Raw genomic sequence first — 17,005 nt, 5'->3', positions numbered from 1 at the left:
ATTGCTTCCACTGCTTGCACTGGCCGTTTTGACGTAAGGGATAAGTAGAAAAGCAGTAGGAACTGCAAGGAACAGTAGAACAGCAATAAATGCAAGGGTATTTACTTCCATGATCTCCTTATTTTAACTTTGTTCAAAAATAGCTCGAGATTTGATCTCATTTTGATCTCATTTTGATCTCATAGAGATGAATGAATCTTTCTTTCAAGATCCATGAAATAGATGTATGTCATTGATAGAATTGGTTCGAGTAACGGAATCTAACTAATGGATTGAATGAATTCTTCGATGGAAATAGTATAACCTAATACGATCACTTTTGATAAGACTAGTAGTAAAAACTTACGTGCATCAGAAAACGTTCCGATCAACACATGTCTGGTATAATTTCGAAAGAATAGGATTCGTACGAATAAGAACCTTATGCTCCTCCAGAAGACGTTCGTCAGACATGAGAGATATTTTGCTTGGATCTCCACGATTTAGATGGAATTGTGAATCTATCCCGCTTCGGTGATGATATAGAAAGAAGTATCCCATATCGAATTTATCCAGAGGCCCACCCCATGACCCTGGAATGATAAGGACTAGTCCGTCCAGATCCTGACATGATCATTCACAGTTCACTTACTATTGGATCGGGACTGACGGGACTCGAACCCGCAACTTCCGTCTTGACAGGGCGGTACTCTAACCAATTGAGCTACAATCCCAATACAGTACAGTTCACCTACTATTAGATAATATTTATTTCATGATAGGTGCTAGATAGGTCATATAGATTATGCGAGTGCTAGGTCGATTAAATATCTTATCCTTCTCTTTCATTTTTGAAATGTATCGATTCATACGGAATTGGGCATCTACGATATGAATAGATATCGATGTCGGGGTTCAATAACCAATTATCTTTTCATTCATGATTAGCATGAATATAACCATACCGATAGATTGGTATTGATGATATTGGTTGGGTCGAGCTGGATTTGAACCAGCGTAGGCATATTGCCAACGGATTTACAGTCCGTCCTTCTTCATAGAATACATGTATGCAAGTGTTCGTTGTTCCTTTCCCCGTCTCTCCCGAAAATACTAAAAAAGCATTTCCAGTTGGGGAAATTTTTTTTTTTTAATAAGATCTCGATGAGTTCAACAATGAGTTCTATATTACAACATAGAGATCCATTAGAACACTTACTATATAAGTAAAATAGTGGAAGAACATGAATCCTGACCAAAATTTCTCTGATTTCTGAAAGCGGAGAATTGGCTATATGGATTGTTAGTATAGGCTCGAGGATCATAAATTGTTAATAAGAAGGGGGTGAAAAGAAATTCTCTCCTTCGCCGCGATAAGAAACTGTATCACTGTCACTTCCGTTACAAGGAACTCGATTTGATCCTTTTTCCTGATAAGGAAACTCAACGTTCATTTTTTTCTTTTTATTTATTTACAAGGAAGACCGTAAAACGTAAAACCAAAATAGTTCACTCAGAACACCTTTTAAGAGATTACGTGGAACGATCAGATCAAATAAACCATGACCAAATAAATGCTCAGTCACCTGAAAATATTCAATCACTTTTTGACCTAATGTCTGTTCGATTACTCTTTTACCTGCAAATGCAATGTACGCTTTAGGTTCGGCAATAATAATATCTCCCAACATGCCAAAACTAGCAGTCACTCCACCAGTTGTCGGTGACGTCAGAATCGATATATATAACAACTTTTTCTCCTTCTGATGAATATATAATGCAGAAGCTATTTTAGCCATTTGCATTAAACTAAAACTTCCTTCTTGCATACGTGCTCCTCCGGAAGCACACACCATAATTAATGGAAGAGATTCCGCGGTAGCGCGCTCGATCAGACGGGTTATTTTCTCACCTACTACAGAGCCCATACTACCTCCCATGAACTGAAAATCCATAACTCCGAGTGCGATAGTAAGACCATTTAATTGACCTATGCCTGTTTGAATAGCATCAGTTAAACCTGTCTCTATTTGATAGAAAGTGATATGATCCTTATAAGATTCATCCTCAGAATTAAGATTATCAGAATGAGAAGGTTCATTCTCAGAATAAAATTGAAGAACATCTAGAGTGTACATGTCTTCATCCATAGGACGCCAAGTGTCACGATCAATTGGAAGTTCTATTCTATCTGAACTATTCATTTGCAGATAATATCCACATTCTTTACAAACACTTTGATTCTCTCTCAAGAATCTGAGATATAGTAAGTTCTCGCAATTATCGCATTGAGCCCATAACTTCTTAATTTTAGCGTAATCAATACTTTTATTCTTGTTTTTCTCCGTCTCATTGGCATCCTTACTATCCCTTTCGACCGAATTTTTTAGTAATGCAGTTATTTTACGCTTGTCTTCGAACCACTCCTTTATAGACATAGAGTTTTCCTTCCATATAAAGGTGAAAATTGTTACTTTTCCTATCTTATTTTGTATGAAGAGAAGTCGTATAAGTATAAATACAATGATGAAAATTATTAATCAATAGTGGAATGAATCATTGAGAAATCATTTCCATTCATTATTGATTAGGAATCTGAAGTATCGATCCGGGATTATGATAGAATACTTTATTCTATTATAAAGAAAGATTCTCTCCTATACCGCGATGGAAAGGAATTTTCATTTAAAATACAACATCTTTTGGGCTAGAAGGGATTTGAACCCTTGACTTCACGGTCCGGAACCATGAGCTCTGATCCGCTGAGCTACCAACCCTATCGAATGATCTATAAGATCATTGTAAAGGATGAATAGGATTCGTTATCGAATGCTTGACCCAAATTTTTTTTCATAAATAACTCTGTTTGAGATATTTAACCTTGGAAATATCTATATATCAATATCTACATAGATATTGATATATAGATATTAATATATGGAAATTCCATATATATAGATATTAATATATGGAAATTCCATATATTGATATCTGAAATTCCATATCTCCGCTCACGATTTGGACTAATATTTGGGGTAGTAGTAAAAGATTGGGCCGAGTCCGATTGGTAGAACGAAAGTCACTGGATTACAAGCGATCAATCACATCAAATTCAAATTTGATCTCCTTCCATATTTCACAAGCAGCAGCTAGTTCAGGACTCCATTTACAAGCTTCACGGATCACTTCATTACCTTCACGAGCAAGATCACGTCCTTCATTACGAGCTTGTACACAAGCTTCTAGAGCAACCCGATTAGCTACTGCACCAGGTGCATTTCCCCAAGGATGTCCCAAAGTTCCCCCACCAAACTGTAGTACGGAATCATCCCCAAAGATCTCGGTCAGAGCAGGCATATGCCAAACGTGAATACCTCCTGAAGCTACGGGCAGAACACCTGGCATAGATACCCAATCTTGAGTGAAGTAAATACCACGACTTCGATCTTTTTCGATAAAATCATCACGCAGTAGATCAACAAACCCTAAAGTTACGTCTCGTTCCCCTTCAATTTTACCTACTACAGTACCGGCGTGAATATGATCTCCACCGGACATACGCAATGCTTTAGCCAGTACCCGGAAATGCATACCATGATTTCTTTGTCTGTCAATAACTGCATGCATCGCGCGGTGAATGTGAAGAAGTAGGCCGTTGTCTCGGCAATAATGAGCCAAAGAAGTATTTGCGGTAAAACCTCCCGTCAGGTAGTCATGCATAACGATAGGAACTCTCAATTCTCTTGCAAATACTACCCTTTTCATCATTTCTTCACATGTACCTGCAGTAGCATTCAAATAATGTCCCTTAATTTCACCCGTCTCAGCCTGGGCCTTATTAATTGCTTCCGCACAAAAGACAAAACGATCTCTCCAGCGCATGAATGGTTGGGAATTTACGTTCTCATCATCCTTAGTAAAATCGAGTCCACCACGGAGACATTCGTAAACTGCTGTACCATAGTTTTTGGCTGATAGACCCAATTTTGGTTTGATAGTACATCCCAATAAAGGACGACCATATTTGTTCAATTTATCTCTTTCAACTTGGATACCATGAGGTGGACCCTGAAAAGTTTTGGAATAAGAAGGGGGAATCCGCAAATCTTCCAAACGTAGAGCCCGTAAGGCCTTGAATCCAAATACATTACCTACAATGGAAGTGAACAAGTTAGTAACAGAACCTTCTTCGAAAAGGTCTAAGGGGTAAGCTACATAGGCAATAAATTGAGTCTCCTCTCCAGGAACGGGCTCGATGTCATAGCATCGCCCCTTGTAACGATCGAGACTAGTAAGTCCATCGGTCCAAACAGTGGTCCATGTACCGGTGGAAGATTCAGCAGCTATTGTTGCTCCCGCTTCTTCAGGTGGCACCCCGGGTTGAGGAGTTACTCGGAATGCTGCCAAGATATCTGTATCTTTAGTCTGATATTCAGGAGTATAATAAGTTAATCTGTAATCTTTAACACCAGCTTTGAATCCGACACTAGCTTTAGTCTCTGTTTTTGGTGACATAAGTCCCTCCTTTATTAATAATTATTTCTCGCAAGGACGAGGTCTGCTCGACATGGACCGAACGTAAACAATCAATTTTTATAGAAATATCCTACAAAAAGTCGTCCGTTATTGGGGTGCTAGATACGCCCTCATTGTATAGTGTTCTTTATGTATGACGCAACCCAATCTTTGCTCTTGAAGTTCTTCCTCCATGGATTGACCCGAGAACCTTTCAGTGGTTAAACTAGTTCATGAATGAAATCAAGGAACCGAATGGACCTTTGACCATAATGGTGCGAATTGTCCGAAAATACATATACAGATGTGCGTATGAAGAGAAGAGATAATGATCAATGAGAGAAAGGTCATGAATATCAAGTTTCATATTTCACATATGATCTGGACATAATTTTGAAGTATATTCGGTTTTAGTTATGGATAAATTGGTTCTAGTTATAGATAAATCGAATACTTCCTCATGATCCTTATTCATATTCATCTACCTACTTCATATTCCAAATATGGATGAATTTAAACTTTTCAATAAAGTTGGATTTTACCCAGGTGGTAACTTCCATTTATTATTTACTGGTCTGATCGACCCAATATGGAACATTTTTTTTTTTTTTTATTGATGATATTGGCAAAATCATATTTATATATTCTTCATGGAAATTATTTCCATTTTTGTATGAGAAAAAATCCTCTTGTTCTTGGGGTTTCCGCAAGTGTAGAAACAAATGTGGGACGTATTGCTCAAATCATTGGCCCAGTACTGGATGTCTCTTTTCCTCCAGGTAATATGCCTAATATTTACAATTCATTGATAGTTAAGGGTCAAGGTACAGCCGGTCAAGAAATTCAGGTTACTTGTGAGGTACAACAATTATTAGGAAATCATAAGGTTAGAGCTGTAGCTATGAGTGCTACAGATGGTTTGATGAGAGGAATAAGAGTGATTGACACGGGAGCTCCTCTAAGTGTTCCAGTTGGTGGAGCTACTCTCGGACGAATTTTCAATGTTCTTGGAGAACCTGTCGATAATTTGGGTCCTGTAGATGCTGGCATAACATCTCCTATTCATAGACCTGCTCCCGCCTTTACAGAGTTGGATACAAAATTATCCATCTTCGAAACAGGCATTAAAGTAGTAGATCTTTTGGCTCCTTACCGCCGTGGGGGAAAAATTGGTTTATTTGGAGGAGCTGGAGTGGGTAAAACAGTACTCATTATGGAGTTGATCAACAACATTGCTAAGGCTCATGGAGGGGTATCTGTATTTGGAGGAGTAGGAGAACGTACCCGTGAAGGGAATGATCTTTACATGGAAATGAAAGAATCGGGAGTAATTGATGAACAAAAAATATCAGAATCAAAAGTGGCTCTGGTCTATGGTCAGATGAATGAACCACCGGGAGCTCGCATGAGAGTCGGTTTAACTGCTCTAACCATGGCCGAATATTTCCGAGATGTCAATGAGCAAGACGTACTATTATTTATTGATAACATCTTCCGTTTTGTCCAAGCGGGATCAGAGGTATCCGCCCTATTAGGCAGAATGCCTTCCGCCGTGGGTTATCAGCCAACTCTTAGCACGGAAATGGGTTCTTTGCAAGAGAGAATTACTTCCACAAAAAAGGGATCCATAACCTCGATTCAAGCAGTTTATGTACCTGCTGACGACTTGACCGACCCTGCTCCTGCTACGACATTTGCACATTCAGATGCTACTACCGTACTATCGAGAGGATTAGCTGCGAAGGGTATCTATCCAGCAGTGGATCCTTTAGATTCAACATCGACTATGCTCCAACCTTGGATCGTAGGCGAAGAACATTACGAAACTGCACAAGGGGTTAAGCAAACTTTACAACGTTATAAGGAACTTCAAGACATTATAGCTATTCCTGGACTGGATGAATTATCGGAGGAAGATCGTTTAATCGTGGCAAGAGCAAGAAAAATTGAACGTTTCCTATCACAACCCTTTTTCGTAGCAGAGGTATTCACAGGTTCCCCGGGCAAATATGTGGGAACTTCTACTTGACCATCTTGATGTTCTACTTGACCATTTTTATCTTGACCATCTTCTACTTGTTTGTTCTTAACATTTGATCTAATACCTATTATTTGTTCTAGAACATTTGTTGTTTCCTTCCGTTCTTCTTCCTCTATCTTTTTCCGCTCTCGTTCTTCCCGTAAAAGTGAATTTCCTGGTATGAATTTCGATTTAGTTTCATAATATATGTTCTTTATTCCCGAAAGTTCCGGGAATAACCAGAAATTGAGATCTAATTGGGATATTCTCTTCTCGATTTTCGGAGAATCCATAATGCCAACATTTTCTCTTCGCGTCTCGTCAATCCCCTGCTGATTCGTAATAAGATCAGTCTTTTTCTTTTGCCTGTCAATACTTGTTGTATGATCGTAATCACAAGAACGTATAGCATCGTAAATATCAACAGTAGAACGAGAACCATTCACGATATTGAAATCGGTACCCTTCCAATCCTCCTCGATAATATCATTAATAAACTTTTCCTTGAGAATTCCTTCACGATCGGTAATATCCCGCTCATCTGGTATAGCAGGTTGTACTGGTGGTCCGGGAATATCTGTCAAATTGAGAATATCCAAATCTTTTGTAGAATTGAGATAACTATATGATAAGAGATCGTATCTGTAACGTTTGTTCATTTTCCGAAGTAGTCCCAAAAAAGGTTCCATCACAGTCGCAAATATAGAATCTTCTTGTTGTTCATAAGGAACGAATCGTTCTTCATAACACGTACATTGCTTATTTACTATATTTCTACATTTATTTGGGTTTATCCTAGACCATATCTGTGGGGATAAATTGTACCGGTCAAAACATCTCAACCATTGTTTCCAGTCATTCTCTTTCAGATCTTGTGGTTTTTCGTGATCCAATATTCTTTGTATATCTAATGCCCTTATCTGCCATATCTTGTGAAATATATATGCTTGGGACATTGAGAACATGTTTCGATCAGGACGAATTTCAAAATCTTGTATTTTTTCGTTGATTGAATAGTAGTTGGTAATTTTACCTCTATTGATTCTTGAAATATCTTTATTGATAATGAATATTCGTCCGTAAATTGTTGTTATATTCCTCGTGGATCGAATCCAAGCGGATTGAATCCAAAATTTGATATTTGACGCAATGAAATTAATAAAACTTGGTAAGAGATCTCGGTCCATTCTTCGGTCCATTCTTTTGATAAAAAATTTAATTGAATAGAACCTTTTTCGGATTAATTGTACACTTTTATTTCGAAATAAACCAGGTATTCGCCGAATCTGAACCAATCGTTTTTTTAATGTTGATCCCAATATGTTAAAACTTCCCTTCGATCCGGTATGAATCTCTGAATCCACCAGAGACATTCCAGTTATAGGAGAGCTATTTATGATCGCGATAGATTCGATCCGCTCTTTCATTGTGGTCGTCCAATCATCTTGATCTTTCACATTAATTGTTTGGGTTTCATATCCAAATTGATCATTAACTTCGGATGAATCATTTGCACTACCCATAGGGGTAGTCTCACTTAGTAATTTATTTTGTATCCGGTCATTAAGTTCACTCTTGTCTATATATCCAACTCGTGGAACGCGTCTTATTCCTGTAGATCCCATCAATCGTCTCTTCACTTTTTTGAAGATGGGTTTTAAAAATTTGGAAAAAATTCCTATATTTGAGGTTGGATCACCGAAAGGTATGTCAGTTTCTAATCCAAAGGTCGTTAAATAACTCCAACGCAATCTTTTTGCAGATTGGGGTTTGGATCTATGCCAAGGCTTCAAACGAAAAGGAAAGATAAACACAAATTACAAGGACTAAGATGGTCCAAAAGGCATATCGATCATGATCGAATTTGTGAGATTACTTGGGTCATGAGCATTTAACTGGAATAATAAAATGACCAATGATGGATGATCATAGACATTATTAGTTCCTATTTTTCCAATTCGTCTTCCATCACGGGAAAAAATAAGTGATATATACTTCCTCCAGTTATTGTTCGAGCCGGATGATAAAAATTGGCATGTCCGGTTCTTTTGGGGGATAGATCCATAAAGATCTACTTATCCCAATAACAAAGAAACCTGACCTAAATGATCCTGCATTAAGGGCTAAATTAGCTAAAGGTATGGGACATAATTATTATGGAGAGCCCGCTTGGCCCAATGATCTTTCATATATTTTTCCAGTAGTAATTTTAGGTACTATTGCATGTACAATAGGTTTAGCGGTTCTAGAACCATCAATGATTGGTGAACCAGCAAATCCATTTGCAACTCCTTTGGAGATATTGCCCGAATGGTATTTTTTCCCTGTATTCCAAATAATTCGTACAGTACCTAACAAATTATTGGGTGTCCTTTTAATGGGCTCAGTACCCGCGGGATCATTGACGGTGCCTTTTCTAGAGAATGTGAATCAATTTCAGAATCCATTTCGTCGTCCAGTAGCTACAACAGTATCCTTGATCGGTACTGCAGTAGCCCTTTGGTTAGGTATTGGGGCAGCGTTGCCTATTGATGAATCTTTAACTTTAGGTCTTTTCCACTCCAATTTGATCCAACTGTCGAATATAAAAATATTTCAATTTTTTTATTCATATATCTAGGGAGTAGTTGCTTTAAGACAAATTATATCTCCCTAGATATACCCATCTTGTCAGATATTTCTTTCGAATATTCCACGAAAGAGAGATATGTCAAAGATTCTCAAGACTCTCCAAAAGAACTTGGGTAAAGGAAATGAAGAGATGAAATGAAACCAACCATTTTATGAACCCGAAACTAATTCCTGGGTGGATCAATTGCAAAAAGTTTTTGTAGAACTTCCAATACCTGTTCGACAGATTCCTTCCCGAAGTATTTAATTCTCATTAGATCTTCTCGACTGTAATTTAAGAGGTCCAATAATGTATGTATATTGGCTCTTCTGAGGGAGTTATAGGTTTTGGGGGGTAACTCTAATTGGTCAATGAAAATAAGTTGAAATGCTATTTTTTCTTTCGTTTCCCCCGTATCAGTCAATACGTGCGAAAGGGGGAAGGGAAGCATATTAGACCCTTTTTTATTGTTCATTCCATCGATGTTCTGTTCCTCTCCATGCAGGAAGGGAATAAATAAGTCGATCAAATTTCGAGAAGCTTCGTAAAGTGCCTCCCTAGGAGTTAACCCCCCATTCGTCCATATTTCCAGGAAAAGGACTTCTCGTATTTCATTTCCGCTCCCATAGGAATGAATACTATAATTCGCATCGCGAACAGGCATAAAAACAGCATCTATAGGAAAAATTCCGTCCTGATAATTATTTGGACTATGTATAATATATCCGCGATTTTTTTCAATTTGTAATCTGATATCAGAAGTAATTGATTTAGTAAGTCTAGCTATATGTTGTGTAGTATCAATTATTTTCACAGAAGGGGGTAATATGATATCTTGAGCAGTTACATTTCTGGGTCCAACAATATAAATAGAAGCTTCTCGGATTCCGTACGAGTCACTTCTAAATACAATTTCTTTTAGATTCATCAAAATGTCATGTACTGATTCTTCAATACCTATTATCGCGGAATATTCATGTTTTATGTTCTCTAATTTTACACGTGTGATACATGTTCCTTCTACTTCTCCAAGTAAAGCTCTTCGCATTGCGATGCCTATTGTATCGGCTCGACCTTTGCGGAGCGGGGATAGAGCAAAACGGCCATAATGAAGACGCTTACTGTATGCTCTGGATTCGATGCATTTCCATCGTAGTGTCTGAATAGAGACTGAGATTTCATCTCGAATCATACCAAGAATATTTGATCAGATCATTAAATCATTTCTTTCTCTTGAAATTCATTCAATTCTTACACACGTCTCTTTTTGGGAGGTCTACATCCATTATGTGGCATAGGGGTTACGTCACGTACAAAACTTAATAGTATGCCACTTCTACGAATGGTTCGTAATGCTGTATCTCTCCCTCGACCAGGGCCACTTATCATAACTTCTACTCGTTCCATACCCCGATCCATTAATGCACGAATAACATTTTCTGCTGCAGTCTGTGCAGCAAATGGTGTACCTCTCCTTGTACCTTTGAATCCACAGGCACCAGCAGAAGACCAAGAAAGAACTTGTCCCCGTACATCTGTAGCAGTCACTATGGTATTGTTAAAACTTGCTTGAACGTAAATAACTCCTTTGAGTACTCGATGTTCATTCCTACGTGAACCAATTCTTTTTATAGTTTTTGACATATTAATCATTATGAGTTCAGTTCGACAAATGCATATCGAAATCTATTTTACCACTAGATCCATTAATTGATATAGAAGAGGATTACCCCTGTTTTTGCTTATGTCTCGGATTAGAACAAATTATCATAACTCGTTTCCGTCTACGAATTGGTCGACATTTTCCACAAATTCTACGAATAGAAGCACGAATTTTCATATTTGTGACCCTCCAATTTGCTCATATTACATTTTGTTTCCTTTCAATTGTTTGAAGATTTGTTGCTAAGTCTATATATTATACGCCCTTTGGTTAAATCATAAGCACTTAGTTCGACCTTGACCCTATCTCCTGGTAGTATTCGTACGGAATTACGTCGAATCCTACCCGAAATATGAGTCAGAATCTGACATCCATTATCTGTCATAACTCGAAACATACCATTGGGGAGTGATTCAGTAACCAAACCTTCCGCATGGATCAGATTCTGTTTCTTCATCGAATCTCCTCCTCTTTTGATTCAAAAACTTGACTAACGTGCTTGGATGAAGATGAATGGTGTCTCGACTTGCTACGACTTTTCATACTATGGGGATATCTTACAGAATAAATATTTTTGGACAACATTTGGATTAATTACCATACATAACATAAAATTTCTCCTCCAATTTTTTTCTGTCGAGCTTCTCGATCCGTCAAAATTCCTTGGGAAGTAGAAAGAATTACGATCCCCATTCCACCTAGAACTTTTGGAATTTCTCGATAATTAGAATAAATTCTCAAACCAGGTTTGCTGGTACGCTTTGACGTGGTCATATATGTCCTTTTCTTCCTTCTCCGATATTTTGAAGTCGATATCAAAAAATATTTTTGGCCTTCCTGATGTTCCCTAACATCTTCTATAAAACCTTCTCGTAAAAGGATCCTTCCAATGTTCTTGGTAATATTAGTAGCTGTTACTCGAACCGTTCCTTTTTCTACCATGTCAGCGTTTCTTATAGAAGTAATTAGATTGGTAATAGTATCGTTACCCATGACGAACGAATTCTTAGGAATTCCTGGTCTCGATATAAAAGGCATGTTCGATCTTCTTTGAGGAATATGCCTGAGGTGCAATGAATTTAATTGATCCATGTACCATTTGATGAACCTTAAGTCAAAGATTCTTACAAGATCTATCAGTACTTATAATACTTCGGGAGCCAATGAAACTATTTTCGTGAAATTCAATTGTCTCAATTCCTGAGCAACCGGACCAAAAACTCGAGTTCCTTTTGGATTTCCTTCCTGATCAATGACAACGGCTGCATTGTCATCAGATCGTATCATCATTCCATTGTCACGTTCAAATTCTTTACAGGTGCGTATAACTACGGCTCTAACTACTTCCGATTTTTCCAGGGGCATGTTAGGTACTGCTTCTTTAATTATAGCAATGATAACATCACCTATATGAGCGCATTTACGATTACTTGCTCCTAGAACTCGAATACACATTATTTTTCGGGCTCCACTGTTATCCGCTATATTCAAATAAGTTTGAGACTGAATCATTTTTCCTCCAAAATATTTTTTACCTCGGCAGATAACATGAAAAAAAAAGGAAGAGTTCTTACGAACTAGTAATCTTCTTCCACCAGAAATAACTCTTTGATTCTGTATGGATGGGTTGGGTTAAGTAGTAACAAATTGAGTACGTATAGGCATTTTGTATGCAGCTATTCTAGCAGCTGCTCTAGCGACGGTTTTGGATACTCCACCCATTTCATAAAGTATTCGACCTGGTCTGATGACAGATACCCAATATTCGGGAGATCCTTTCCCGGAACCCATACGTGTTTCTGCAGGTCTCATTGTAATAGGTTTGTCGGGAAATATACGTACCCATATTTTTCCGCCACGACGGGCATAACGATTAATCGTTCTTCGTCCGGCTTCTATCTGCCCAGATGTGATCCAAGCGGGTTCAAGTGCTTGAAGAGCGAATCTACCGAAACAAATGCGATTGCCGCGGTAAGATACTCCTTTCATTCTTCCCCTATGTTGTTTACGAAATTTTGTTCTTTTTGGGTTATAGTCGATGGTTAATAGTATTTTGATCCCATCTCTAATCCAGAACCGGACATGAAAGTTTCTTCTCATCCGGCTCCTCGTGAATAATCAATGTGTAGATAAATGAGTCTATATCTATGCATTACACATATTGTATATAGAATCTAATTTACAGGACGAATAACTCTTAAATTTCCATCCAATGTCTTAATAAAGAATTTCACAGGCGAATATTTACTCTTCCAGTATTTGCTCCATGGGGTCGACTTACCTATAGACTCCAATGAGATTAATTGGTTTTTGGTTTATTTCGCCATCCTATCCAATGAATGATTAAGATTCCTATATGATCTTATGCAGTCATAGGTTCCATCGTTCCATAGCTTCTATCTAAATGCCCAGGTCTTCCCTCCGCAATGGAGCTTTCTTTTCATCTGTTACGGAATCAATTTCCTTAGTTTCCATTGACCCGAAGCTCTTTCTCCTTCATAAACTGAATTCCTTCAATCTTGCTTGAATGAATCAGGATGATTCTTATGCTTTATCACACTGCTTTTTGGAGGGTAGTTAATGAACCATACAATATTGGGAGAATATTTCTCCTTTTTCTTCTTTTTCCGCATTACCAAACACCTTTCTCGCTTCACGAGAGATCAAACATTTTTTCTCTCCTGGAAGAAAGTATTTACGAGGTGATAGTATCTACCCATAGTTATTGGATCTTGGCAATATGAAGCAATGAGTTAGTCTCTAGTTTATTTATAGAGACCAATCCGTTCTTATTTCGAGTTCTCCATAACATAAATTCGGAAAAGAATGAAAAGCTCGATTCCAACGAGTCGCACACTAAGCATAGCACGGTTCCAAAATGGTAAATCTAATTTCTATTCGATCTGATAGAATTGATGATCCATGATCGGGCAGATTGGAAAAAAAAGACCAATTATTCCTACTCTTCTAAAATCCAAATTTTTATCCCTAAAACTCCATAGATGGTTTTAACCGGATAATAACAATAATCAATCCTAGCCCGAATTGTCTGTAGGGGAACCCTACCTCCCCTGTCCCATTCGACCCTTTTAGTTCTTCAAGTTTCATTTTACTTATTGGGTGGGGGGGCATCGGAATGAGTGAGTCGATGGCGGCCTTATAGTCGAGCGTTCGTTCCTCTCCTGTTAGTCAAGTCACTAACGTACCTCTCCCTTACGGTCGAGTCACTAACGTACCTCTCCCTTACGGTCGAGTCACTAACGTACCTCTCCCTTACGGTCGAGTCACTAACGTACCTCTCCTCTCCTTATCAGTCGAGCCCCCTAAAGGGTCCTGTTAGTCGAGTCACTTAACGTACCTCTCCCATAGGTCGAGAGTTCGACAGGCTCACGATGGCGGCCTTAGCAGTCGAGCCCCTCTTCTTAACAGTCGAGCGTGCTTACGCACCCTGTCGGTCCTCACCCTACCGGGCCTCTCCTTATCAGTCGAGCCGATGGCGGCCTTGACAGTCGAGTGTGCTTACGCACCCTGTCGATCCTCTCTTTTGGGGCCCCTCCCCCCCCCAGAGAGTTGCTCGTCTTAGTTACTTATTTGAGAGGGGCCATGTTACCTCTCCCATAGGTCGAGAGTTCGACAGGCTCACGATGGCGGCCTTAGCAGTCGAGCCCCTCTTCTTAACAGTCGAGCGTGCTTATGCACCCTGTCGGTCCTCACCCTGTCGGTCCTTGATGCTTATTGGGTGGTGGGCATCGGAATGAGTGAGTGACCCCTATAAAGGAGTAGGGGCGATGGCGGCCTTGACAGTCGAGTGTGCTAACGCACCCTCACCATATGAATAGTGAGTGACTCCGTCCCTCTCCCCTCGGGGATTGGGGTGGGTGGGTAAATAGTAGTCGAGCCTGCTTGCGCATCCTCACCATATGAATAGTGAGCCCCTAACCGGACGTTGGTCGAGCCATGCTTCGCATCCTCTCCTTAACAGTCGAGTGTGCTTACGCACCCTTTGGTCGAGCGACTACGTACCTCAAAGTCAATACGTTATACGCCTTAAGTCTTCACTTCCTCATCTCCAAGAAAGCCTGGACTGGGAAAGAAAGGACCTTACTGATCGACCCTGTGTTAGATCTCGTTTTGGGAGGCGGGGGCAGGGTTCGAACCTGCAGTCTTCAGGTCATGGGCCTGACGAGTCGACCAATTACTCTACCCCGCTATCGTTCTAAGCCAGGATCAAACTATTTGTTTTGAGTATGATCTATTTTGAGCATCAAATGCCCTCTCCTCTCCTTATCAGTCGAGCCCCCTAAAGGGTCCTGGACAGTCGAGCGTGCTTACGCACCCTCACCATATGAATAGTGAGTGACCCCTATGAAGAAGTAAGGGCCCTCACCCATATGATGAGTGAGCGTTAAAACGATGGCGGCCTGGACAGTCGAGTGTGCTTACACACCCTCACCATATGAATAGTGAGTGACCCCTAAGAAGTAAGGGCCCTTGTTCTCGGAAGAACAAGCGGCTTCGCACCTTTCGAATGCCGAAAATGCAGCCATTCATGACTCGATATATGTCATTTCGCGAGCAATTAGATCGATCTCGCGAACCTCTGCCATGCCTTCCAATCATGAATTATATACGTAATTACGTCATTCATTATAGCAGTAATTACACCAGAAAATGCATATATGGGCATATGTCATTATGCATTCATGAATTATATATTACATTGCTTTAGCAAAGATAGACACAACAGGATGGATGTTTTTGACCGTACTTCTCTTTTTTCCCCTCAAATGGCTTTCTTCCCCTCTGAGAAGGTAAGTAGGTGCTAATCTGAATGTTGCTATTATATATGTCATTATGGCATGACTCGATAGCCGAAATGACACCAGAAAATGCTGCTATTATAGATGTCATTATGATAGATGTCATTATGATATCGGTGATGGCGGCCTTAACAGTCGAGCCTGCTGTAGCATCCTTATGGTCGAGCCTGCTGTAGCATCCTCTCCTTATCAGTCGAGCCGATGGCGGCCTTATTAGTCGAGCGTGCTTACGCACCCTGACGGACCTTATGGTCGAGCGGCCTTACAGCTCCTTGTTATGGTGGTAGTTATATATGAGCATGTGGTAGTTTAGGTTCAGTCAGTTTCATTTTACTTATTGGGTGGCCCCTATCAAATAAGTAACTAAAAAAGTCACTAACGTACCTCTCCTCTCCTCTCCCTAATGGTCGAGCCCCCTAAAGGGTCCTCTCCCTATGGTCGAGCGCCTCCGGTCCTTGACAGTCGAGCCTGCTTACGCATCCTTATTAGTCGAGTGTGCTAACGCACCCTAAAGGGACGGAGTCACTCACTATTCATATGGTGAGGGTCCTCTCCCTATGGTCGATCCTGCTTACGCATCCTCTCCCTCTCCCTTATGGTCGAGTACCTAAAGGTCCTATGGTCGAGCGCCTCCGGTCCTCTCCCTATGGTCGAGCCTGCTTACGCATCCTTAACAGTCGAGCCTGCTTACGCATCCTTATCAGTCGAGCCCCCTAAAGGGTCCTTATCAGTCGAGCCGATGGCGGCCTTGACAGTCGAGTGTGCTTACGCACCCTGTCGGTCCTCTCTTTTGGGGCCCCTCCCCCCCCCAGAGAGTTGCTCGTCTTAGTTACTTATTTGAGAGGGGCCATGTTACCTCTCCCATAGGTCGAGAGTTCGACAGGCTCACGATGGCGGCCTTAGCAGTCGAGCCCCTCTTCTTAACAGTCGAGCGTGCTTACGCACCCTGTCGGTCCTCACCCTGCCGGTCCTTGATGCTTATTGGGTGGTGGGCTTATGGTCGAGCCTGCTTGCGCATCATGACTGGAAGAAAAGTGAAAAAGCATAATGACATATATAATGAGATATCTCTTTGTATACGATATTAGGTATGGATCGATTATGAGAGCCTAAAGCGTAAGTAATGACATATGCCCATAGCAGCATTGTCGAAGAAAAGAATCAGAAATGCATAATGACATATGCCCATAGCAACATTGTTCGCTAAAGCGTAATTACGTATATAATTCATGACCAGCAGCCCCCACTAAGTAATAAAAGGGCCCCAGGGACGTCCTAATAGGGGCGAGGAGCAAACGAGCCGCTCTAAATACCCCCACTAACCAATAAGTAATTAAGAGGGCGAGGGTGGAAACGCGAAGTGTCTTGTTTAGTTCAAAAACGCCGCCCAAAGTACT

The 17,005-nt window shown here is 40.1% G+C and overlaps 1 non-coding gene across 1 annotated transcript; it reads right to left on the bottom strand.

The window, feature by feature from the left end:
- Nucleotides 1-2,682: 2,682 nt before the first annotated feature.
- Nucleotides 2,683-2,756, bottom strand: TRNAR-CCG (transfer RNA arginine (anticodon CCG)). Its single transcript has one exon. It is a non-coding gene; the product is annotated as a tRNA-Arg (tRNA).
- Between the last annotated feature and the right edge of the window lie 14,249 nt (nucleotides 2,757-17,005).

This window comes from Pinus tabuliformis, chromosome 1_1 (genome assembly GCF_031772625.1).
Source record: "Pinus tabuliformis cultivar Carrire ecotype Pingquan chromosome 1_1, CPIR1, whole genome shotgun sequence".
Lineage (NCBI taxonomy): Eukaryota > Viridiplantae > Streptophyta > Pinopsida > Pinales > Pinaceae > Pinus > Pinus tabuliformis.
Note: the sequence above shows the minus strand (reverse complement) of the source record. Positions and strands in the feature narration are given on the sequence as shown.